A 27,781-nucleotide genomic window follows, 5' to 3' on the forward strand; every position below is an offset into this window, starting at 1 on the left:
CCATCATTGCGTGACCCCTCCCACCATCCCGTGACTCCTCCCACCATTGCGAGCCTCCTCCCACCACCACTGCGTGACTCCTCCCACCACCCCCTGACTCCTCCCACCATATTTTAACTCCTCCCACCATCTTGTGACTCCTTCCACCATTGCGTGACTTCTCCCACCACCATTGCGTGACTCCTCCCACCATCCCGTGACTCCTCCCACCACCCAGTGGGAGTGTCTGGGGTCTATTATAGAATTGATCGCTGTAGGTGGTGAATGATTCTAACCAACCAATGTCTTCTGCCGCACCACAGGCCCCACCCCTCTTCTCTCTCCTCCAATAGACATCTCACACCCCAGTGACATCAAATGGAAGGGCACAGCCTTCAATGGTATTGCATGGCTCCTCCCACTTCATTATGGTTTGTCTTTTCTCCTGTCACATGACTGCACCCGCTGGTCTGACTCCTCCCACCACCCCGCGACTCCTCCCACCACCCAGTGACTCCTCCCACCATTGTGTGACTCTTCCCACCACCATTGCGTGACTCCTCCCACCACCATTGCGTGACTCCTCCCACCACCATTGCGTGACTCCTCCCACCATCCTTTGACTCCTCCCGCCATCCGGTGACTCCTCCCACCATCCCGTGACTCCTCCTACCACCCAGTGGGAGTGTCTGGGGTCTATTATAGAATTGATCGCTGTAGGTGGTGAATGATTCTAACCAACCAATGTCTTCTGCCGCACCATAGGCCCCACCCCTCTTCTCTCTCCTCCAATAGGCATCTCACACCCCAGTGACATCAAATGGAAGGGCACAGCCTTCAATGGTATTGCATGGCTCCTCCCACTTCATTATGGTTTGCCTTTTCTTCTGTCACATGACTGCACCCGCTGGTCTGACTCCTCCCGCCATCTCGTGACTCCTCCCACCACCCCGTGTCTCCTCCCACTTTCATGTGACTCCTCTCACCATCCTGTGACTCCTCCCAACCCCGCGTGACTCCTCCCATCCTCCCATAACTCCTCCCACTGTTGTTTGACTCCTCCAACCAACCCGTGACTCCTCCCACCACCATTGCGTGACTCCTCCCACCACCATTGCGTGACTCCTGCCACCACCCCGTGACTCCTCCCACCACCATTGAGTGACTCCTCCCACCACCAGCGCGTGACTCCTCCCACCAGCGCGTGACTCCTCCCACCACCCCGTGACTCCTCCCACCACCCCGTGACTCCTCCCACCATCATGTGACTCCAACCACCATTGCGTGACTCCTCCAACCACCATTGCGTGACTCCTCCCACCATCATGTGACTCCTCCAACCACCATTGCGTGACTCCTCCAACCACCATTGCATGACTCCTCCCACCATCCCATAACTCCTCCCACCGTCGTGTGACTCCTCCCACCACCCCGTGACTCCTCTCACCATTGCGTTCTTCCCACCATCACGTGACTCCTCCCACTATCCCGTGACTCCTCCCACCACCCCGTGACTCCTCCCACTATCACATAACACCTCCCACTGTTGTGTGACTCCTCCCACCATGAATGGTATTGCATGGCTCCTCCCACTTCATTATGGTTTGCCTTTTCTCCTGTCACATGACTGCACCCACTGGTCTGACTCCTCCCACCACCCCTGCCTCCTCCCACAATCATGTGACTCATCTCACCACCCCGTGACTCCGCCCACCATCCCGTGACTCCTCCCACCGTCTTGTGACTCCTCCAACCACCCCGTAACTCCTTCCATCATTGCGAGACTCCTCCCACCACCATCTCGTGACTCCTCCCACCACCATGTGACTCCTCCCACCACCGTGTGACTCCTCCCACCACCATTGCGTGACTCCTCCCACCATCATTGCGTGACCCCTCCCACCATCCAGTGACTCCTCCCACCACCCCGTGACTCCTCCCACCATTGCGAGACTCCTCCCACCACGACGACGTGACTCCTCCCACCACCCCCTGACTCCTCCCACCATCGTGTGACTCCTCCCACCATTGCGTGACTTGTATTATAGAATTGATCGCTGTAGGTGGTGAATGATTCTAACCAACCAATGTCTTCTGCTGCACCACAGCCCCCACCCCTCTTCTCTCTCCTCCAATAGACATCTCACACCCCAGTGACATGAAATGGAAGGGCACAGCCTTCAATGGTATTGCATTGCTCCTCCCACTTCATTATGGTTTGCCTTTTCTCCTGTCACCTGACTGCACCCACTGAGCTGACTCCTCCCACCATCGCGTGACTCCTCTCACCACCTCGTGCCTCCGCCCACCATCCCTTGACTCCTCCCATCCCCGCGTGACTCCTCCCACCATCCCATAACTCCTCCCACTGTTGTGTGACTCCTCCCACCGTCGTGTGACTCCTCCAACCACCCTGTGACTCCTCCCACCATTGCGAGACTCCTCCCACCACCATTGCGTGACTCCTCCCACCACCCCGTGACTCCTCCCACCACCCAGTGGGAGTGTCTGGGGTCTATTATAGAATTGATCGCTGTAGGTGGTGAATGATTCTAACCAACCAATGTCTTCTGCCGCACCATAGGCCCCACCCCTCTTCTCTCTCCTCCAATAGACATCTCACACCCCAGTGACATCAAATGGAAGGGCACAGCCTTCACTGGTATTGCATGGCTCCTCCCACTTCATTATGGTTTGCCTTTTCTCCTGTCACCTGACTGCACCTGCTGAGCTGACTCCTCCCGCCATCTCGTGACTCCTCCCGAACTCTCGTGACTCCTCCCGCCATCTCGTGCCTCCTCCCACCACCCCGTGACTGTATATTGTATATGGCCTCTCTGACTTCTCTACTCTTTGTATAAAGCATCCTCCCTCTTCTTTCTTACCCCAGGCCCTTTCTGTCCAGTCTGTCTGTTCTGTATAATTATATTATATTATCACATTATGTGTGTATGCGCGGGGAGGAGCACGGGGACGGGGAAGGTAAAAGTGTCATTTGCATTCGGGATAGAGGAGGAGGAGCCGTAGTGCAGAGGGATGGATAGGCGGAGTTCCGATCTGCGCCGACAGGCAGTGGGAGCCGATCTCCGCACAATACCATGACTCCTCCAAGCATCCTGTGACTCCTCCCACCATCCTGTGACTCCTCCCACCATCCCATGACTCCTCCCACTATCGTGTGGCTCCCCCACCATCGTGTGACTCCTCCCACCTTCATGTGACTCCTCCCACCATCCCGTGGCTCCTCCCACCATCCCGTGACTCATCTCTCCGGGGTCCAGCGATGGGTGATCCATCCACTTGCAGTGGGATCTTTAAAATGGAGGGGAGGATGGAGGTAGTATAGCGGAGGTTTTTATGTGGCTCTGCCGCAGCCACCAGTCTATGTGTGGCTAAATGATTATCCCATTAGAGGTAATGACAGGGTGGCTAATGGCCTGTATTATTAGAGGGGGAGGGGACACCTATTTTCATGGCCTGTATTATTAGAGGGGGGAGGGGATACCTATTTTCATGGCATGTATTATTAGAAGGGGGAGGGGATACCTATTTTCATGGCATGTGATATTAGAGGGGGAGGGGATACCTATTTTCATTTTAATTCCTATTTTGTAGTGCGGTTCCTCCGTTCCAGCCTATGAGGTCAGTTCACCAATCACCCCCTGACAGATCTACCCCTACAATAGGGGGGGGGGCAGAGACGCCCCTCCCAGTGGGAGTGTCTGGGGTCTATTATAGAATTGATCGCTGTAGGTGGTGAATGATTCTAACCAACCAATGTCTTCTGCCGCACCACAGGCCCCACCCCTCTTCTCTCCTCCAATAGACATCTCACACCCCAGTGACATCAAATGGAAGGGCACAGACTTCAATGGTATTGCATGGCTCCTCCCACTTCATTATGGTTTGCCTTTTCTCCTGTCACATGACTGCACCCGCTGGTCTGACTCCTCCCACCACAGCGCGACTCCTCCCAGCATACCGTGTTTCCTCCCACCACCCCGTGACTCCTTCCACCACCCCATGACTCCTCTCACCATCATGTGACTCCTCACCCTCCCACCATCCCGTGACTCCTCCTAGCATCCCGTGAATCCTCCCACCACCATGTGACTCCTCCCACCACCGTGTGACTCCTCCCACCATTGCGTGACTCCTCCCACCAGCGCGTGACTCCACACCCTCCCACGTGACTCCTCCCACCATCCCAAAACTCCTCGCACTGTTGTGTGACTCCTCCCACCATCGTGCGACTCCTCCAACCACCCCGTGACTCCTCCCACCATTGCGTGACTCCTCCCACCATCCCGTGACTCCTCCCACCACTGCGTGACAACTCCCACCAGCGCGTGACTCCTCCCACTATCCCGTGACTCCTCCCACCACCACGTGCCTCCTCCCACCATCACCTGACTCCTCTCACCATCATGTGACTCCTCCCACCATCGCGTGACTCCTCACCCTCCCACCATCCCGTGACTCCTCCCACCCCCGCGTGATTCCTCCCACCATCACATAACTCATCCCACTGTTGTGTGACTCCTCCCACCATCGTGTGACTCCTCCAACCACCTCGTGACTCTTCCCACCACCCTTGACTCCTCCCACCATCGTGTGGCTCCTCCCACCATCATGTGACTCCTCCCACCACCGTGTGACTCCCACATCCCGTGACTCTTCCCACCATCCCGTGGCTCCTCCCACCATCCCGTGACTCATCTCTCCGGGGTCCAGCGATGGGTGATCCATCCACTTGCAGTGGGATCTTTAAAATGGAGGGGAGGATGGAGGTAGGATAGCGGAGGTTTTTATGTGGCTCTGCCGCAGCCACCAGTCTATGTGTGGCTAAATGATTATCCCATTAGAGGTAATGACAGGGTGGCTAATGGTCTGTATTATTAGAGGGGGAGGGGACACCTATTTTCATGGTCTGTATTATTAGAGGGGGGAGGGGATACCTATTTTCATGGCCTGTATTATTAGAGGGGGGAGGGGATACCTATTTTCATTTTATTTCCTATTTTGTGGTGCGGTTCCTCCGTTCCAGCCTATGAGGTCAGTTCAGCAATCACGCCCTGACCGATCTACCCCTACAATAGGGGGGTGGGGGCAGAGACGCCCCTCCCAGTGGGAGTGTCTGAGGTCTATTATAGAATTGATCGCTGTAGGTGGTGAATGATTCTAACCAACCAATGTCTTCTGCCGCACCACAGGCCCCACCCCTCTTCTCTCTCCTCCAATAGACATCTCTCACCCCAGTGACATCAAATGGAAGGGCACAGCCTTCAATGGTATTGCATGGCTCCTCCCACTTCATTATGGTTTGCCTATTCTCCTGTCACATGACTGCACCCGCTGGTCTGACTCCTCCCACCATCTCGTGACTCCTCCCACCATCTCGTGCCTTCTGCCACCACCCCGTGACTCCTCCCACTATCATATGACTCCTCTCACTATCCCGTGAATCCTCCCACCCCACGTGACTCCTGTCACCATCCCATAACTCCTCCCACTGTTGTGTGACTCCTCCCACCACCATTGCGTGACTCCTCCCACCACCATTGCGTTACTCCTCCCACCACCATTGCGTGACTCCTCCCACCACCGTGTGCCTCCTCCCACCATCCAGTGACTCCTCCCACCATCTTGTGACTCCTCCCCCTCCCACTATCCCGTGACTCCTCCCACCCCACGTGACTCCTCCCACTATCACATAACTCCTCCCACTGTTGTGTGACTCCTCCCACCATCAATGGTTTTGCATGACTCCTCCCACTTCATTATGGTTTGCCTTTTCTCCTGTCACATGACTGCACCCACTGGTCTGACTCCTCCAACCACCCCATGACTCCTCCCACCACCATTGTGTGACTCCTCCCACCATCCCGTGACTACTCCCGCTACCCCGTGACTCCTCCCACCATCGTGTGACTCCTCCCACCATTGCTTGACTTCTCCCACCACCATTGTGTGATTCCTCCCACCATCATGTGACTCCTCCCACCATCCTGTGACTCCTCCTACCACCCAGTGGGAGTGTCTGGGGTCTATTATAGAATTGATCGCTGTAGGTGGTGAATGATTCTAACCAACCAATGTCTTCTGCGGCACCACAGGCCCCACCCCACTTCTCTCTCCTCCAATAGACATCTCACACCCCAGTGACATCAAATGGAAGGGCACAGCCTTCAATGGTATTGCATGGCTCCTCCCACTTCATTATGGTTGGCTCTTTTTCCTGTCACCTGACTGCACCCGCTGAGCTGACTCCTCCCACCATCACGTGACTCCTCCCACCATCCAGTGACTCCTCCCACCATCCCGTGACTCCTCCCACCATCACGTGACTCCTCCCACCATCACGTGACTCCTCCCACCATCGTGTGACTCCTCACCCTACCACCATCCCGTGAATCCTACCACCATCACATAACTCCTCCCACTGTTGTGTGACTCCTCCCAACATCGTGAGACTCCTCCCACCACCCGTAACTCCTCCCACCCCCATGTGACTCCTACCGCCATCCCATAACTCCCCCACTGTTGTTTGACTCCTCCCACAACCCAGTGATTCCTCCCACCATTGTGTGGCTAATGGCCTGTATTATTAGAGGGGGGAGGGGACACCTATTTTCATGGTCTGTATTATTAGAGGGGGGAGGGGATACCTATTTTAATTTTATTTCCTATTTTGTGGTGCGGTTCCTCCGTTCCAGCCTATGAGGTCAGTTCACCAATCACCCCCTGACAGATCTACCCCTACAATAGGGGGTGGGGGCAGAAACGTCCCTCCCAGTGGGAGTGTCTGGGGTCTATTTTAGAATTGATCGCTGTAGGTGGTGAATGATTCTAACCAACCAATGTCTTCTGCCGCACCACAGGCCCCACCCCTCTTCTCTCTCCTCCAATAGACATCTCACACCCCAGTGACATCAAATGCAAGGGCACAGCCTTCAATGGTATTACATGGCTCCTCCCACTTCATTATGGTTTGCCTTTAATCCTGTCACATGACTGCACCCGCTGGTCTGACTCCTCCCACCATCTCGTGACTCCTCCCACCACCCAGTGACTCCTCCCACCATTGCGTGACTCCTCCCACCACCCCGTGACTCCTCCCACTATCATATGACTCCTCTCACCATCCCATAACTCCTCCCACTTTTGTGTGACTCCTCCCACCATTGCATGACTCCTTCCACCACCATTGCGTGACTCCTCCCACCACCCCGTGACTCCTCCCACCACCGTGTGCCTCCTCCCACCATCCCGTGACTCCTCCCACCACCCCATGACTCCTCCCACCACCGCGTGACTCCCCCCACCATTGCGTTCTTCCTCCCACCATCGTGTGACTCCTCCCACCATCGTGTGACTCCTCCCACCAGCGTGTGACTCCTCCCACCAGTGCGTGACTCCTCTCACCACCCCGTGACTCCTCCCACCATCATGTGACTCCTCCCACCATCGCGTGACTCCTCACCCTACCACCATCCCGTGAATCCTACCACCATCACATAACTCCTCCCACTGTTGTGTGACTCCTCCCAACATCGTGAGACTCCTCCCACCACTCGTAACTCCTCCCACCCCCATGTGACTCCTACCGCCATCCCATAACTCCCCCACTGTTGTTTGACTCCTCCCACAACCCAGTGATTCCTCCCACCATTGTGTGGCTAATGGCCTGTATTATTAGAGGGGGGAGGGGACACCTATTTTCATGGTCTGTATTATTAGAGGGGGGAGGGGATACCTATTTTAATTTTATTTCCTATTTTGTGGTGCGGTTCCTCCGTTCCAGCCTATGAGGTCAGTTCACCAATCACCCCCTGACAGATCTACCCCTACAATAGGGGGTGGGGGCAGAAACGTCCCTCCCAGTGGGAGTGTCTGGGGTCTATTTTAGAATTGATCGCTGTAGGTGGTGAATGATTCTAACCAACCAATGTCTTCTGCCGCACCACAGGCCCCACCCCTCTTCTCTCTCCTCCAATAGACATCTCACACCCCAGTGACATCAAATGCAAGGGCACAGCCTTCAATGGTATTACATGGCTCCTCCCACTTCATTATGGTTTGCCTTTAATCCTGTCACATGACTGCACCCGCTGGTCTGACTCCTCCCCCCAATCTCGTGACCCCTCCCACCACCCCGTGACTCCTCCCACCACCCCGTAACTCCTCCCACTATCATATGACTCCTCTCACCATCCCATAACTCCTCCCACTTTTGTGTGACTCCTCCCACCATTGCATGACTCCTCCCACCACCATTGCGTGACTCCTCCCACCACCCCGTGACTCCTCCCACCACCGTGTGCCTCCTCCCACCATCCCGTGACTCCTCCCACCACCCCGTGACTCCTCCCACCACCGCGTGACTCCCCCCACCATTGCGTTCTTCCTCCCACCATCACGTGACTCCTCTCCTCCCACTATCCCGTGACTCCTCCCACCCCACGTGACTCCTCCCACTATCACATAACTCCTCCCACTGTTGTGTGACTCCTCCCACCATCAATGGTATTGCATGGCTCCTCCCACTTCATTATTGTTTGCCTTTTCTCCTGTCACATGACTGCACCCACTGGTCTGACTCCTCCCACCACCCCTGCCTCCTCCCACCATCATGTGACTCCTCCCACCCCCGCATGACTCCACCCACCATCCCATAACTCCTCCCGCCGTCGTGTGACTCCTCAAACCACCTCGTAACTCCTCCTACCATTGCGAGACTCCTCCCACCACCATTGCATGACTCCTCCAAACATCACGTGACTCCTCCCACCACCCCGTGACTCCTCCCACTATCACATAACTCCTCCCACTGTTGTGTGACTCCTCCCACCATCAATGGTATTGCATGGCTCCTCCCACTTCATTATGGTTTGCCTTTTCTCCTGTCACATGACTGCACCCACTGGTCTGACTCCACCCACCACCCCTGCCTCCTCCCACCATCATGTGACTCCTCTCACCACCCCGTGACTCTGCCCACCATCCAGTGACTCCTCCCACCCCCACATGACTCCACCCACCATCCCATAACTCCTCCCACCGTCGTGTGACTCCTCCAACCACCCCGTAACTCCTCCCACCATTGCGAGACTCCTCCCACCACCATTGCATGACTCCTCCCACCACCCTGTGACTCCTCCCACCATAATTTGACTCCTCCCACCATCGTGTGACCCCTCCCACCATCCCGTGACTCCTCCCACCACCGCGTGACTCCTCCCATCATTGCGAGACTCCTCCCACCACCACTTGTTGACTCCTCCCACCATCATTTGACTCCTCCCACCATTGCGTGACTTCTCCGACCACCATTGCGTGACTCCTCCCACCATCCCGTGATTCCTCCCACCACCCATTGGGAGTGTCTGGGGTCTATTATAGAATTGATCGCTGTAGGTGGTGAATGATTCTAACCAACCAATGTCTTCTGCCGCACCACAGGCCTCACCCCTCTTCTCTCTCCTCCAATAGATATCTCACACCTCAGTGACATCAAATGGAAGGGCACAGCCTTCAATGGTATTACATTGCTCCTCCCACTTCATTATGGTTTGCCTTTTCTCCTGCCACATGACTGCACCCGCTGGTCTGACTCCTCCCACCATCCCGTGACTCCTCCCACCACCCAGTGACTCTTCCCACCATTGTGTGACTTCTCCCACCACCATTGCGTGACTCCTCCCACCACCATTGCGTGACTCCTCCCACCACCCCTGCCTCCTCCCACCATCATGTGACTCCTCCAACCACCCCGTAACTCCTCCCACCATTGCGAGACTCCTCCCACCACCATTACATGACTCCTCCCACCATCTCGTGACTCCTCCCACCACCCTGCGACTCATCCCACCATCATTTGACTCCTCCCACCATTGCGTGACTCCTCCCACCACCATTGCGTGACCCCTCCCACCATCCCGTGACTCCTCCCACCACCCCGTGACTCCTCCCACCACCATTGCGTGACCCCTCCCACCATCCCGTGACTCCTCCCACCACCCCGTGACTCCTCCCACCATTGCGAGACTCCTCCCACCACTGCGTGACTCCTCCCACCACCCCGTGACTCCTCCCACCATTGCGTGACCTCTCCCACCACCATTGCGTGACTCCTCCCACCATCCCGTGACTCCTCCCACCACCCAGTGGGAGTGTCTGGGGTCTATTATAGAATTGATCGCTGTAGGTGGTGAATGATTCTAACCAACCAATGTCTTCTGCTGCACCACAGGCCCCACCCCTCTTCTCTCTCCTCCAATAGACATCTCACACCCCAGTGACATCAAATTTAAAGGCACAGCCTTCAATGGTATTGCATGGCTCCTCCCACTTCATTATGGTTTGCCTTTTCTCCTGTCACCTGACTGCACCCACTGAGCTGACTTCTCCCGCCATCGCGTGACTCCTCTCACCCCCGCGTGACTCCTACCACCATCCCATAACTCCTCCCACTGTTGTGTGACTCCTCCCACCGTCGTGTGACTCCTCCAACCACCCTGTGACTCCTCCCACCATTGCGTGACTCCTCCCACCACCATTGCGTGACTCCTCCCACCATTGCGTGACTCCTCCCACCATCGTGTGACTCCTCCCACCATTGCGTGACTTCTCCCACCATTGCGTGACTCCTCCCACTATCACATAACTCCTCCCACTGTTGTGTGACTCCTCCCACCATCAATGGTATTGCATGGCTCCTCCCACTTCATTATGGTTTGCCTTTTCTCCTGTCACATGACTGCACCCACTGGTCTGACTCCTCCCACCACCCCTGCCTCCTCCCACCATCATGTGACTCACCACCCCGTGACTCCGCCCACCACCATTGCATGACTCCTCCCACCACCCTGTGACTCCTCCCACCATCGTGTGACCCCTCCCACCATCCCGTGACTCCTCCCACCACCCCGTGACTCCTCCCACTATCACATAACACCTCCCACTGTTGTGTGACTCCTCCCACCATGAATGGTATTGCATGGCTCCTCCCACTTCATTATGGTTTGCCTTTTCTCCTGTCACATGACTGCACCCACTGGTCTGACTCCTCCCACCACCCCTGCCTCCTCCCACAATCATGTGACTCCTCTCACCCCCCCGTGACTCCGCCCACCATCCCGTGACTCCTCCCACCGACGTGTGACTCCTCCAACCACCCTGTGACTCCTCCCACCACCATTGCGTGACTCCTCCCACCACCATTGCGTGACTCCTCCCACCACCATTGCGTGACCCCTCCCACCATCCAGTGACTCCTCCCACCACCCAGTGACTCCTCCCACCATTGCGAGACTCCTCCCACCACCCCTGACTCCTCCCACCATCATGTGACTCCTCCCACCATTGCGTGACTTGTATTATAGAATTGATCGCTGTAGGTGGTGAATGATTCTAACCAACCAATGTCTTCTGCTGCACCACAGCCCCCACCCCTCTTCTCTCTCCTCCAATAGACATCTCACACCCCAGTGACATGAAATGGAAGGGCACAGCCTTCAATGGTATTGCATTGCTCCTCCCACTTCATTATGGTTTGCCTTTTCTCCTGTCACCTGACTGAACCCACTGAGCTGACTCCTCCCACCATCGCATGACTCCTCTCACCACCTCGTGACTCCGCCCACCATCCCTTGACTCCTCCCACCCCGCGTGACTCCTCCCACCATCCCATAACTCCTCCCACTGTTGTGTGACTCCTCCCACCGTCGTGTGACTCCTCCAACCACCCTGTGACTCCTCCCACCATTGCAAGACTCCTCCCACCACCATTGCGTGACTCCTCCCACCACCCCGTGACTCCTCCCACCATCCTTTGACTCCTCCCACCATCATGTGACTCCTCCCACGATTGTGTGACTTCTCCCACCACCATTGTGTGACTCCTCCCACCATCCCGTGACTCCTCCCACCACCCAGTGGGAGTGTCTGGGGTCTATTATAGAATTGATCGCTGTAGGTGGTGAATGATTCTAACCAACCAATGTCTTCTGCCGCACCATAGGCCCCACCCCTCTTCTCTCTCCTCCAATAGACATCTCACACCCCAGTGACATCAAATGGAAGGGCACAGCCTTCACTGGTATTGCATGGCTCCTCCCACTTCATTATGGTTTGCCTTTTCTCCTGTCACATGACTACACGCGCTGGTCTGACTCCTCCCACCATCTCATGACTCCTCCCACCATCTCATGACTCCTCCCACCATCTCGTGACTCCTCCCACCATCTCATGACTCCATCTCGTGCCTCCTCCCACCACCCCATGCCTCCTCCCACCACCCCGTGACTCCTCCCACTATCATATGACTCCTCTCACCATCCCGTGAATCCTCCCACCCCCACGTGACTCCTGCCACCATCCCATAACTCCTCCCACTGTTGTGTGACTCCTCCCACCATCGTGTGACTCCTCCATCCACCCCGTGACTCCTCCCACCACCATTGCGTGACTCCTCCCGTGCATCCTGCCTGTGGCCAATCATAGCTCAGGCTGTGTAGTGCACGCCCCACACTATATAAGGCCGCCTTTGAGGCGGCCTCGTGTAGTGTGTTGGCATCTGAATCAGTGGGTGTTCTGTGTACCTTCAACACAGTACACACCGATCGTTTTTGGCTGATTTCCTATCTTGCTGTTGTGTAGTGGTTATTGTCTGTGCCCTGACCGCAGTATACACCACTATATTCACCTCACCTATATAGCTAGTGATCTATCTTTAATAATAGAGCTTGCAGTCAGTAGTGGCAGGAGATAGTGCGTGCTGTCTGCGTGCTCTGTACCCAGTACATACCACTATAATCCACCTACATAGCTGTTCTCTATTTGAGCCCAATTGCCATCTGCAGGAGTTATTGGAAGTTGTGTGTGCCTCCAGCACAGCACAGTATACATCTGTATATACCCCTTTATCTCTGCTGTTCTATAAAAAAGGCATCTGCAGGAGTTAGTGGGTGCTGTGTGCCTCCAGCACAATATAAACTACCCAACTACTGTTTTACCCAACTCCCTTCAGGCCATTACCATGTCTGGAAGGCCAGCAAGGAGAGGCAGACAGGCGCGAGCCGATAAAAGAGGGCAAGCAGGCTCTGTGTCTAGAGACAACAGTGCTGGTCGTGGACGCGGTGCATTGTCATCAGCACGTGGCCATGGGACATGCTTGTCCTTCTTTTCTGCAGCTGGACATGTTGAACCGCAACATGCCAACGACTTGGTAGAGTGGATGACCAAGCCCTCTTCATCCTCCTCATCCTCTCTCACCCAGTCTCAGGGTAGTAGCAAAGCAGCTGCCAACGCATCGTCTTCCCTCCTCTCAATGTCATCATCAGTGACTCCTTCCCTAGACCCACCACGTCCTCCTGAGGAGTCTCCTGAACTCTTTGAGCACAGTGTTGGGTACATGCTCCAGGAGGATGCCCAGTGTTTGGTGGGCTCTGATGATGACACTCAGCTAGAGGAAGGCAGTAGCGTGAGTGCAGAGAGAGGGGATGCTCAAGAAGGACAGCAATCTGGCAGTCATGTTCCACAAGCTGCAGCATACTGCCAGGTTTGCTACAGCGATGAAGAGGGAGGGGATGATGAGGGCACTGACTCCACGTGGGTGCCTGGAAGGAGGGAGGAGGAGGAGGAGGCACATGTCCAACGAGGCAGGATGCCCTCCGGGGGCCAGCTTAGGGGCAGCACACCGACTGAATCACACCGCAGAGCTCCGCCTGCGCAGATCGCTTCCTCTGCGCGTTATTCTAAAAGTTCTTTGGTGTGGGCCTTTTTTGAGACGAGTGCATCAGATCGCACCGCTGCTATTTGCAACATATGTCTCAAGCGTATCTCACGTGGCCAAAACATCAGCCGCTTGGGCACCACATGCTTGACCAGACATATGTTGACCTGCCATGCAGCTCGTTGGCAAGCGTACCTCAAAGACCCACACCAAAGAACAAAGCGGACCTCTCCTTGCTCCTCATCAGCTGGCATCTCCAACCCCACTAGACCTTCAGTCCTCTCTGAAACCTGCTCTGAGAGGAATGAAGGTGTAGAATTAGGTGTGTCACAGCCAAGTGCTTCCGGGAACTCTGCTAGTGGTACATCCACATCCGATTATAGCAGGCAAATGTCCCTGTCCCAGCTGCTGGACCGGCGGAAGAAGTTTACTCCCAGCCATCCACATGCCCAGCGGTTGAATGCTAGCTTGGCTAAATTGCTAGCACTTCAACTGCTGCCTTTTCAGTTGGTAGACTCGGCCCCCTTCCGTGAGTTTGTACAATGTGCGGTTCCTCAGTGGCAGGTCCCCAAACGCCACTTTTTCTCATGGAAGGCGATTCCGGCTCTCTACCGGCATGTGGAAGGCAATGTCCTTGCCTCGCTGGACAGGGCGGTCAGCGGTAAGGTGCATATTACCGCTGACTCATGGTCCAGCAGGCATGGACAGGGACGTTACCTGTCTTTCACGGCCCATTGGGTCACTCTTCTGGCTGCTGGGAAGGATGCAGGACAAGGTGCAGTAGTGTTGGAGGTTGTTCCGCCACCACGCCTCCAAAATGCTACTATTGGTTGTGACACACCTCTCTCCTCCACCCCGTCCTCTTCTTCTTCTTCCATGGCCTCTTCCAGTGCTCTGTCCTCAGAACCAGCGGTGCTCCGTAGGCGTTGCAGGGGCTACGCAAGTACGCAGGCAAAACGATGCCATGCCGTGCTTGCGCTGGTTTGTTTGGGGGACAGGAGCCACACTGGGGCGGATGTTTTGTCAGCTCTGCAGGGGCAGGCCGAGAGGTGGTTGACGCCACGCCAGCTTAAGCCAGGAATGGTGGTTTGCGACAATGGCACCAACCTCCTCTCTGCCCTCCGACAGGGACAACTGACCCATGTGCCCTGTGTAGCTCACGTCCTTAACCTGGTGGTGCAGCGGTTCTTGGGCAGGTACCCCGGCTTACAGGATGTCCTGAAGCAGGCCAGGAGAGTCTGTGTGCATTTCCGCCGATCATTTAATGCCTGTGCTCGGCTGGCTGAGCTCCAAAAGGAGTTGAACCTGCCCAAGAACCGCCTTATATGTGACATGCCCACCAGATGGAACTCAACATTGGCCATGCTGCAGCGGCTGCACACGCAGCAGAGGGCCATCAATGAGTACCTGTGCGACTACGGCACCAGGACAGGGTCAGGGGAGCTTGCTTTTTTCTCACCACGCCAGTGGGGCATGATCAGGGATGCATGCACTGTCCTGTCACCGTTTGAGGAGGCCACAAGGATGGTGAGCAGTGACAGTGCATGCATCAGTGACACTGTACCTCTTGTCCACCTCTTGGAGCATACGCTGCGTGGAATAATGGACAGGGCACTTGAGGCAGAACAGAGGCAGGAAGAGGAGGACTTCCTTGCCTCTCAAGGCCCCCTTTATCCAGACAGTGTTCCTGCTGTGCCACCCATCACACAGGAAGAGGAAGAGGAGGAGGAGGATGATTGTGTCAGCATGGAGGTGGAGGCTGGCACTCAGCATCAGCAGCAGCAGCAGCAGTCTTATAGGGATGATTTACAGTCCCAAGAAACACGTGGACTTGTACGTGGCTGGGAGGAGGTAGCTGCGGATCATGTTGTCCTTAGTGACCCAGAGGACTCCGGACCGAATGCCTCAGCTAATCTACGCTGCATGGCCTCCCTGATCCTGCAAAGCCTGCGGAAGGATCCTCGTATTCTTCGGATCAAGGAGAGGGACCATTACTGGCTGGCCACTCTCCTTGATCCACGGTACAAGGGTAAGGTTGCTGACCTTATCTTGCCATCGCAGAGGGAGCAGAGGATGAGACATCTCCGGGAGGCCTTGCAGAAAGCTCTGTGCAACGCGTTCCCAGAGACTGGGAGGTTACAAACTCCTGGTCCTGGACAACGTGTTGCTGAGGCATCGGTCAGAAGGAGCGGGGGAGAAGGCGGCCGTCTGACTGATGCTTTCAGACAATTTTTTAGTCCGCAGCCCCAAGGTATGATTGGTTCCAGCACCCATCGCCAGCGTCTAATTTACATGGTGCAGGAATACCTAGGGGCAAGGTCAGACTTGGACACCTTTCCCACCGAAAATCCTCTGGCTTACTGGGTCTTGAGGATGGATCACTGGCCAGAGCTTGCACAGTATGCAATTGAGCTACTGGCCTGTCCTGCATCCAGCGTTCTTTCGGAACGCACCTTCAGTGCTGCTGGTGGCTTTGTTACCGATCACAGGGTGCGCCTGTCCACCGAATCAGTTGATCGACTGACCTTCATCAAGATGAATCAGTCTTGGATCACCCACAGCTACCAAGCACCCGAAGCTGATGTAACCGAATAATTTTTTTTGAAATACCACATCCCTTCAAGACTGCCTATGCTGATGCTGAGTGACTGTCCTGTTATGTTGATTGTCTATCCTCTTCCTCCTCCGCTGATATGTTGGAAGAACATTTTTGGTTCTGGGTGATGCCAGCAGCCCAATTTTTCTGCCCCTGTTTAACAGGGGCGTTTAAGTACAATTTTTGATGCAATGCTTTGCAGCAGGGCTAATTCCTGCAATAAAACTAGAGTATATGGCAGAGGTTGCAGTGTGGTGGCACCAGCACCAGTGCCTAAGGCCAAATTTTTCTGCCCCTGTTTAACAGGGGCGTTTAAGTACAATTTTTGATGCAATGCTTTGCAGCAGGGCTAATTCCTGCAATAAAACTAGAGTATATGGCAGAGGTTGCAGTGTGGTGGCACCAGCACCAGTGCCTAAGGCCCAATTTTTCTGCCCCTGTTTAACAGGGGCGTTTAAGTACAATTTTTGATGCAATGCTTTGCAGCAGGGCTAATTCCTGCAATAAAACTAGAGTATATGGAAGAGGTTGCAGTGTGGTGGCACCAGCAGCAGTGCCTAAGGCCAAATTTTTCTGCCCCTGTTTAACAGGGACATGTAATTACAATTCTTGATATAATATTTCACAGGAGGGCCCCTTCCTGTGCCCACCCAGAGTAACGGTGAGGACTTATAGTGTTGTGGCACCAGCACCACAACCACCAAAGGTCAATTTTTCTACCACTGTTCAACAATGGCATGTAATTACAATTCTTGATATAATCGTTCACAGCAGGGCACTCCAGCACCCACCAAGAGTCACTTTGAGGGCTTACAATGTTGTGGCAAAACCAACACCTTGTTCCGCCATTTCTGCAGAGCATATAGGGCAGGCCCCTACTTTCAAACATCCAACTTACAAACATCTTCTACTTGCAAACGCAAGGAGACAGCAGCAAGTGAGATGAAAAAAGATGGACGACAAAACAAATTATACAGGGGTGATAACCCTTCCCTATGTTTTCCAAAAAGCTTAAAAATAGTTTTTTTGATTGGAGCTACACTTTAAAAATGTACCAGTTGAAAATTACAAACAGATTCAACTTAACACAACAAACCTACACAGTCCCTGTCTTGTTTGCACCGCCTGTATACTGCTGTTCTGAGTATATAGGGCCTGGGGGCCACACGCATTTCCTTTTTTTAATATGGGTACAGGGTTCCCCTTAATATGTGTACAAGACCCAAATAGGCTGGTAATTGGCAGGGAGGGCTACCCATGCCATTTTTCTCAATGATTTTCAACTGGAGCGTTTAATAAAAGACCACATCGACGAGTTCTTGCTGAACAAAAACACTTTAAGCAACAGACAACATGGATTCATGAAAGACAGAAGTTGTCAGACAAACCTGATTTCTTTTTATGAGGAGGTAAGTAAAACCTTGGACAGAGGGGTGGCGGTGGACGTGGTATACTTGGATTTTGCAAAAGCATTCGATACAGTTCCCCACACACGGTTCATGTGTAAGGTAAAGTCTACAGGTTTGGAAATATCAGTTTGTAAATGGATAGAAAATTGGCTAGAAGACAGAATTCAGAAAGTAGTGGTTAATGACTCTTACTCTGAATGGTCTAAGGTTATCAGTGGTGTACCCCAAGGTTCAGTGCTGGGACCCTTACTTTTTAACATCTTTATAAATGATATTGGGTCTGGGATCAAAAATAATATTTCTGTCTTTGCAGATGACACCAAGCTATGCAGTGGAATAACGTCCTTACAGGATGTCTCCAATTTACAAGCCGACCTCAATACACTGTCTAATTGGGCGACTATGTGGCAGATGAGGTTTAATGTTGATAAATGTAAAGTTATGCACTTGGGGCCTAAGAATATGCATGCATCATACATGCTAGGGAGGAGTACAACTGGGGGAATCCATAGTGGAGAAGGATCTGGGGGTTTTGGTAGACCATAAGCTCAATAACAACATGCAATGCCAAGCTGCTGTTTACAAAGCGAGCAAAGTCCTTTCCTGTATTAAGAGAGGTATGTACTCCAGAGAGAGAGATATCATTTTGCCCCTGTTCAAATCATTAGTAAGACCTCACCTGGAATATGCCGTTCAGTTTTGGGCACCAGTTCTCAAAAAGGATATCCGGGAACTGGAGAAAGTGCAGAGAAGGGCAACCAAACTGATAAGAGGCATGGAGGAACTCAGCTATGAGGAGAGATTAGAGGAACTAAATTTATTCACTCTTGAGAAGAGGAGATTAAGGGGGGATATGATCAACATGTTCAAATACATTAGGGGTCCATATAGTGAACTTGGTGTTGAGTTGTTCTCTGTACGGTCAACCCAGAGCACACGGGGGCACGCTTTACATCTAGAGGAAAAGAGATTTCATCTTCAAGTACGGAAAGGTTTCTTCACAGTTAGAGCTGTGAAAATGTGGAATAGACTCCCGCCAGAGGTGGTTCTGGCCAGTTCAGTAGATTGCTTTAAGAAAGGCCTGGATACTTTCCTGATGGTACATAATATAACTAGGCACTAACATAGGTAAAGTTGATCCAGGGAAAATCCGATCGCCTATTGGGGGATCAGGAAGGAATTTTTTTCCCCTGCTGTAGCAAATTGGAGTATGCTCTGCTGGGTTTTTTTTTCGCCTTCCTCTGGATCAATTGTGGGCATAAAATTAGGTATCTGGATTGTACGATTATTTTTTATTTTATTTATTTGTTTTTAAGGTTGAACTGGATGGACTTGTGTCTTTTTTCAACCTGACTAACTATGTAACTATATATAACTATGTAACTATATTGCAGGAACCAGATATAACATTAAAACCGCAAGCAGTTTTAAATGGTGTTATTTCCGTTTAATGTCATTTTGTGCAGGGACTGTTCTAAATACGGGAAACACGTGGCACTTCAAAGGCATACTACAGACACCCCCCAGGCACCATATTTAAAGGAATATTTCACTTTTTTTTTCACTTTAATCGTCATTAAAATCAGTGCTCCCGCCAAAACGGCCATTTTTAAAACTTTTTTTTGCATTGACCCATGTCCCCTGGGGCAGGAGTCAGGTCCCCAAACCCTTTTTAGGACAATATCTTGCATATTAGCCATTAAAATTAGCACTTTCCATTTCGAACGTTCGAGTCCCATAGACTTCAATGGGGTTCTAACGTTCGTAACGAACGTGGGGTCCGTTCGAAAGTTCTGGTGCGAACCGAACCGGGGGGTGTTCGGCTCATCCCTAGTCTGTATTATTAGAGGGGGGAGGGGATACCTATTTTAATTTTATTTCCTATTTTGTGGTGCGGTTCCTCCGTTCCAGCCTATGAGGTCAGTTCACCAATCGCCCCTGACAGATCTACCCCTACAATAGGGGGTGGGGGCAGAGACATCCCTCCCAGTGGGAGTGTCTGGGGTCTATTATAGAATTGATCGCTGTAGGTGGTGAATGATTCTAACCAACCAATGTCTTCTGCCACACCACAGGCCCCACCCCCCTTCTCTCCCCTCCAATAGACATCTCACACCCAGTGACATCAAATGGAAGGGCACAGCCTTCAATGGTATTACATGGCTCCTCCCACTTCATTATGGTTTGCCTTTTCTCCTGTCACATGACTGCACTCGCTGGTCGGACTCCTCCCACCATCTCGTGACTCCTCCCACCACCCCGTGACTCCTCCCACCATTGCGTGACTCCTCCCACCACCATTGCGTGACTCCTCCCACCACCATCGCGACTCCTCCCACCATCCTTTGACTCCTCCCACCATTGTGTGACTCCTCCCACCATTGCGTGACTTCTCCCACCACCATTGCGTGACTCCTCCCGCCATCCTGTCACTCCTCCCACCATCTCGTGACTCCTTCCGCCATCTCGTGACTCCTCCAACCAGCATTGCGTGACTCCTCCCACCACCATTGCGTGACTCCTCCCACCACCGCGTGACTCCTCCCACCATCCCGTGACTCTTCCCACCACCATTTGCCTCCTCCCACCATCCCGTCACTCCTCCCACCACCCCGTGACTCCTCCCACCATCATGTGACTCCTCCCACCACCATTGCGTGACTCCTCCCACCACCATTGCGTGACTCCTCCCACCACCCCTGACTCCTCCCACCAGCCCGTGACTCCTCCAACCACTATTGCGTAACTCCTCCCACCACCATTGCGTGACTCCTCCCACCACCATTGCGTGACTCCTCCCGCCACCCCCTGACTCCTCCCACCAGCGCGTGACTCCTCCCACCACCCCGTGACTCCTCCCACCACCGTGTGCCTCCTCCCACCATCCCGTCACTCCTCCCACCACCCCATGACTCCTCCCACCATCATGTGACTCCTCTCACCACCTCGTGACTCCGCCCACCATCCCTTGACTCCTCCCACCCCGCGTGACTCCTCCCACCATCCCATAACTCCTCCCACTGTTGTGTGACTCCTCCCACCGTCGTGTGACTCCTCCCACCATTGCGTGACTCCTCCCACCATCCCGTGACTCCTCCCACCATCATTTGACTCCTCCCACCATCGTGTGACTCCTCCCACCATTGCGTGACTTCTCCCACCACCATTATGGTTTGCCTTTTCTCCTGTCACCTGACTGCACCCGCTGAGCTGACTCCTCCTGCCATCCCGTGGCTCCTCCCGCCATTGTGTGACTCCTCCCACCACCCAGTGACCCCTCCCACCACCCAGTGACCCCTCCCACCATCGTTTGACTCCTCCCACCACTAGTGACTCCTCCCACCATCGTGTGGCTCCTCCCACCAACGTGTGGCTCCTCCCGACATCGTGTGGCTCCTCCCACCATCCCGTGACTTATCTCTCCGGGGTCCAGCAATGGCTGATCTGATCCAGCGATGGGTGATCCATCCACTTGCAGTGGGATCTTTAAAATGGAGGGGAGGATGGAGGTAGGATAGCGGAGGTTTTTATGTGGCTCTGCCGCAGCCACCAGTCTATGTGTGGCTAAATGATTATCCCATTAGCGGTAATGACAGGGTGGCTAATGGCCTGTATTATTAGAGGGGGAGGGGATACCTATTTTCATGGCCTCTATTATTAGAGGGGGAGGGGACACCTATTTTCATGGTCTGTATTATTAGAGGGGGAGGGGATACCTATTTTCATGGCCTGTGATATTATTAGAGGGGGGAGGGGATACCTATTTTCAGTTCCTCCGTTCCAGCCTATGAGGTCAGTTCAGCAATCACCCCCTGACAGATCTACCCCTACAATAGGGGGGTGGGGGCAGAGACGCCCCTCCCAGTGGGAGTGTCTGGGGTCTATTATAGAATTGATCGCTGTAGGTGGTGAATGATTCTAACCAACCAATGTCTTCTGCCGCACCACAGGCCCCACCCCTCTTCTCTCTCCCCCAATAGACATCTCACACCCCAGTGACATCAAATGGAAGGGCACAGCCTTCAATGGTATTGCATGGCTCCTCCCACTTCATTATGGTTTGCCTTTTCTCCTGTCACATGACTGCACCCGCTGGTCTGACTCCTCCCACCATCTCGTGACTCCTCCCACCATCTCGTGACTCCTCCCGCCATCTCGTGCCTCCTCCCACCACCCCGTGCCTCCTCCCACCACCCCGTGACTCCTCCCACTTTCATATGACTCCTCTCACCATCCCGTGAATCCTCCCACCCCCGCGTGACTCCTGCCACCATCCCATAGCTCCCCCCACTGTTGTGTGACTCCTCCCACCATCGTGTGACCCCTCCCACCACCATTGCGTGACTCCTCCCACCACCATTGTGTGACCCCTCCCACCACCATTGCGTGACTCCTCCCACCACCCTGTGACTCCTCCCACCACCGTGTGCCTTCTCCCACCATCCCGTGACTCTTCCCACCACCCCGTGACTCCTCCCAGCATCCTTTGACTCCTCCCACCACCGCGTGACTCCCCCCACCATTGCGTTCTTCCTCCCACCATCACGTGACTCCTCCCACCATCGTGTGACTCCTCCCCCTCCCACTACCCCGTGACTCCTCCCACTATCACATAACTCCTCCCACTGTTGTGTGACTCCTCCCACCATCAATGGTATTGCATGACTCCTCCCACTTCATTATGGTTTGCCTTTTCTCCTGTCACATGACTGCACCCACTGGTCTGACTCCTCCTACCACCCCTGCCTCTTCCCAGCATCATGTGACTCCTCTCACCACCTCGTACTCCGCCCACCATCCCGTGACTCCTCCCACCCCCGCATGACTCCACCCACCATCCCATAACTCCTCCCACCGTCGTGTGACTCCTCCAACCACCCCGTAACTCCTCCCACCACCCTGTGACTCCTCCCACCACCCTGTGACTCCTCCCACCACCCTGTGACTCCTCCCACCATCGTGTGACTCCTCCCACCATTGTGTGACTCCTCCCAACACCACTGCGTGACCCCTCCCACCATCCCGTGACTCCTCCCACCATTGCGTGACCTCTCCCACCACCATTGCGTGACTCCTCCCACCATCCCGTGACTCCTCCCACCACCCAGTGGGAGTGTCTGGAGTCTATTATAGAATTGATCGCTGTAGGTGGTGAATGATTCTAACCAACCAATGTCTTCTGCCGCACCACAGCCCCCACCCCTCTTCTCTCTCCTCCAATAGACATCTCACACCCCAGTGACATCAAATGGAAGGGCACAGCCTTCACTGGTATTACATGGCTCCTCCCACTTCATTATGGTTTGCCTTTTCTCCTGTCACCTGACTGCACCCATTGAGTTGACTCCTCCCGCCATTGCGTGACTCCTCCCACCATCGCGTGACTCCTCCCACCATCCCGTGGCTCCTCCCACCGTCCCGTGACTCCACCCACCACTGTGTGACTCCTCCCACCATCACTGGACTTCCATATCCCATGACTCCTCCCACCATCCCGTGACTCCTCCTCCCGCCATCCCGTGACTCCTCCTCCTCCCGCCATCCCGTGACTCCTCCGCCATCCAATGACTCCTCCCACCACCGTGTGACTCCTCCCACCACCCGTGACTCTGCCCGCCATCACGTGACTCCTCCCACATCCTGTGACTCCTCCCACCACCCCGTCACTCCTCCCACCACCCCTTGACTCCGCCCACCATCACGTGACTCCTACATCCCGTCACTCCTCCCACATCCCCTGACTCCTCCCACCACTGTGTGACTCCTCCCAAACTCCTCCCACCACCGTGTGACTCCTCCCACCACCGTGTGACTCCACCCACCATCGCGTGACTCCTCCCACCACCATCGCGTGACTCCTCCCACCACCATCATGTGACTTCTCCCACCACCATCGCGTGACTCCTCCCACCATCGCGTGCTTCCTCCCACCATCCCATGACTTTTCCCACCACCCAGTGACTCCTCCCACCGTCATGTGACTCCTCCCCCACCATTGCGAGACTCCTCCCACCACCATTGCATGACTCCTCCTACCATCATTTGACTCCTCCCACCACCGTGTGACTCCTCCCACCATTGCGTGACTCCTCCCACCATCGCGTGACTCCTCCCACCACCATTGCGTGACTCCTCCCACCACCATTGCGTGACTCCTCCCACCACCCTGTGACTCCTCCCACCATCCCGTGACTCCTCCCACCACCCCGTGACTCCTCCCAGCATCCTGTGACTCCTCCCACCACCGCGTGACTCCTCCCACCATTGCGTTCTTCCTCCCACCATCGTGTGACTCCTCCCCTCCCACTATCCCGTGACTCCTCCCACCCCACGTGACTCCTCCCACTATCACATAACTCCTCCCACTGTTGTGTGACTCCTCACACCATCAATGGTATAGCATGGCTCCTCCCACTTCATTATGGTTTGCCTTTTCTCCTGTCACATGACTGCACCCACTGGTCTGACTCCTCCCACCACCCCTGCCTCCTCCCACCATCATGTGACTCCTCTCACCATCCCGTGACTCCGCCCACCATCCCGTGACTCCTCCCACCCCCGCATGACTCCACCCACCATCCCATAACTCCTCCCACCGTCGTGTGACTCCTCCAACCACCCCGTAACTCCTCCCACCATTGCATGACTCCTCCCACCACCCAGTGACTCCTCCCACCACCCTGTGACTCCTCCCACCATCATTTGACTCCTCCCATCGTGTGACTCCTCCCACCGCCATTGCGTGACCCCTCCCACCATCCCGTGACTCCTCCCACCACCGTGTGCCTCCTCCCACCATTGCGTGACTCCTCCCACCATTGCGTGACTCCTCCCACCACCACCGTGTGACTCCTCCCACCATTGCGTGACTCCTCCCGCCACCCTGTGACTCCTCCCACCATCCCGTGACTCCTCCCACCACCCAGTGACTCCTCCCAGCATCCTGTGACTCCTCCCACCACTGCATGACTCCTCCCACCATTGCGTTCTTCCTCCCACCATCGTGTGACTCCTCCCCTCCCACTATCCCGTGACTCCTCCCACCCCACGTGACTCCTCCCACTATCACATAACTCCTCCCACTGTTGTGTGACTCCTCCCACCATCAATGGTATAGCATGGCTCCTCCCACTTCATTATGGTTTGCCTTTTCTCCTGTCACATGACTGCACCCACTGGTCTGACTCCTCCCACCACCCCTGCCTCCTCCCACCATCATGTGACTCCTCTCACCACCCCGTGACTCCGCCCACCATCCCGTGACTCCTCCCACCCCCGCATGACTCCACCCACCATCCCATAACTCCTCCCACCGTCGTGTGACTCCTCCAACCACGCCGTAACTCCTCCCACCATTGCGAGACTCCTCCCACCACCATTGCATGACTCCTCCCACCACCCTGTGACTCCTCCCACCATCGTGTGACTCCTCCCACCATTGCGTGACTCCTCCCACCGCCATTGTGTGACCCCTCCCACCATCCCGTGACTCCTCCCACCACCCCGTGACTCCTCCCACTATCACATAACTCCTCCCACTATTGTGGGACTCCTCCCACCATCAATGGTATTGCATGGCTCCTCCCACTTCATTATGGCTTGCCTTTTCTCCTGTCACATGACTGCACCCACTGGTCTGACTCCTCCCACCACCCCTGCCTCCTCCCACCATCATGTGACTCCTCTCACCAGCCCGTGACTCCGCCCACCATCCCGTGACTCCTTCCACCGTCGTGTGACTCCTCCAACCACCCCGTAACTCCTCCCACCATTGCGAGACTCCTCCCACCACCATTGCATGACTCCTCCCACCATCATTTGACTCCTCCCACCATCGTGTGACTCCTCCCACCATTGCGTGACTCCTCCCACCACCATCCCGTGACTCCTCCCACCACCACGTGACTCCTCTCACTATCACTCCTCTCACTCCTCCCACTGTTGTGTGACTCCTTCCACCATCAATGGTATTGCATGGCTCCTCCCACTTCATTATGGTTTGCCTTTTCTCCTGTCACATGACTGCACCCACTGGTCTGACTCCTCCCACAATCCCATGACTCCTCCCACCATCATGTGACTCCTCTCACCACCCTCCGACTCCGCCCCCATCCCGTGTCTCCTCCCACCACCCCGTGACTCCTCCCAGCATCATGTGACTCCTCCCACCACCGCGTGACTCCTCCCACCATTGCGTTCTTCCTCCCACCATCGTGTGACTCCTCCCCTCCCACTATCCCGTGACTCCTCCCACCCCACGTGACTCCTCCCACTATCACATAACTCCTCCCACTGTTGTGTAACTCCTCCCACCATCAATGGTATAGCATGGCTCCTCCCACTTCATTATGGTTTGCCTTTTCTCCTGTCACATGACTGCACCCACTGGTTTGACTCCTCCCACCACCCCTGCCTCCTCCCACCATCATGTGACTCCTCTCACCATCCCGTGACTCCGCCCACCATCCCGTGACTCCTCCCACCCCCGCATGACTCCACCCACCATCCCATAACTCCTCCCACCGTCGTGTGACTCCTCCAACCACCCCGTAACTCCTCCCACCATTGCATGACTCCTCCCACCACCCCGTGACTCCTCCCACCACCATGTGACTCCTCCCACCATCATTTGACTCCTCCCACCATCGTGTGACTCCTCCCACCATTGTGTGACTCCTCCCACCGCCATTGCGTGACCCCTCCCACCATCCCGTGACTCCTCCCACCACCCCGTGACTCCTCCCACCATTGCGTGACTCCTCCCACCGCCATTGCGTGACCCCTCCCACCATCCCGTGACTCCTCCCACCACCCCGTGACTCCTCCCACTATCACATAACTCCTCCCACTGTTGTGTGACTCCTCCCACCATCAATGGTATAGCATGGCTCCTCCCACTTCATTATGGTTTTCCTTTTCTCCTGTCACATGACTGCACCCACTGGTCTGACTCCTCCCACCATCATGTGACTCCTCTCACCACCCCGTGACTCCGCCCACCATCCCGTGACTCCTCCCACCCCCGCATGACTCCACCCACCATCCCATAACTCCTACCACCGTCGTGTGACTCCTCCAACCACCCAGTAACTCCTCCCACCATTGCGAGACTCCTCCCACCACCATTGCATGACTCCTCCCACCACCCTGTGACTCCTCCCACCATCGCGTGACTCCTCCCACCATTGCGTGACTCCTCCCACCGCCATTGCGTGACCCCTCCCACCATCCCGTGACTCCTCCCACCACCCCGTGACTCCTCCCACTATGACATAACTCCTCCCACTGTTTTGTGACTCCTCCCACCATCAATGGTATTGCATGGCTCCTCCCACTTCATTATGGTTTGCCTTTTCTCCTGTCACATGACTGCACCCACTGGTCTGACTCCTCCCACCACCCCTGCCTCCTTCCACCATCATGTGACTCCTCTCACCACCCCGTGACTCCGCCCACCATCCCGTGACTCCGCCCACCATCCCGTGACTCCTTCCACCGTCGTGTGACTCCTCCAACCACCCCGTAACTCCTCCCACCATTGCGAGACTCCTCCCACCACCATTGCATGACTCCTCCCACCACCCTGTGACTCCTCCCACCATCATTTGACTCCTCCCACCATCGTGTGACTCCTCCCACCATTGCGTGACTCCTCCCACCACCATCCCGTGACTCCTCCCACCACCACGTGACTCCTCTCACTATCACTCCTCTCACTCCTCCCACTGTTGTGTGACTCCTTCCACCATCAATGGTATTGCATGGCTCCTCCCACTTCATTATGGTTTGCCTTTTCTCCTGTCACATGACTGCACCCACTGGTCTGACTCCTCCCACAATCCCATGACTCCTCCCACCATCATGTGACTCCTCTCACCACCCTCCGACTCCGCCCACCATCCCGTGACTCCTCCCCCCGCGTGACTCCTCCCACCATCCCCTAACTCCTCCCACCGTCGTGTGACTCCTCCAACCACCCCGTGACTCCTCCCACCACCATTGCCTGACTCCTCCCACCACCATTGCGTGACTCCTCCCACCACCCCGTGACTCCTCCCACCA

Source organism: Lithobates pipiens, unplaced genomic scaffold, assembly GCF_037356315.1.
Source record: "Lithobates pipiens isolate NorthernLeopardFrog02 unplaced genomic scaffold, aLitPip1_a1.2 Scaffold_18, whole genome shotgun sequence".
NCBI classification, from domain to species: domain Eukaryota; kingdom Metazoa; phylum Chordata; class Amphibia; order Anura; family Ranidae; genus Lithobates; species Lithobates pipiens.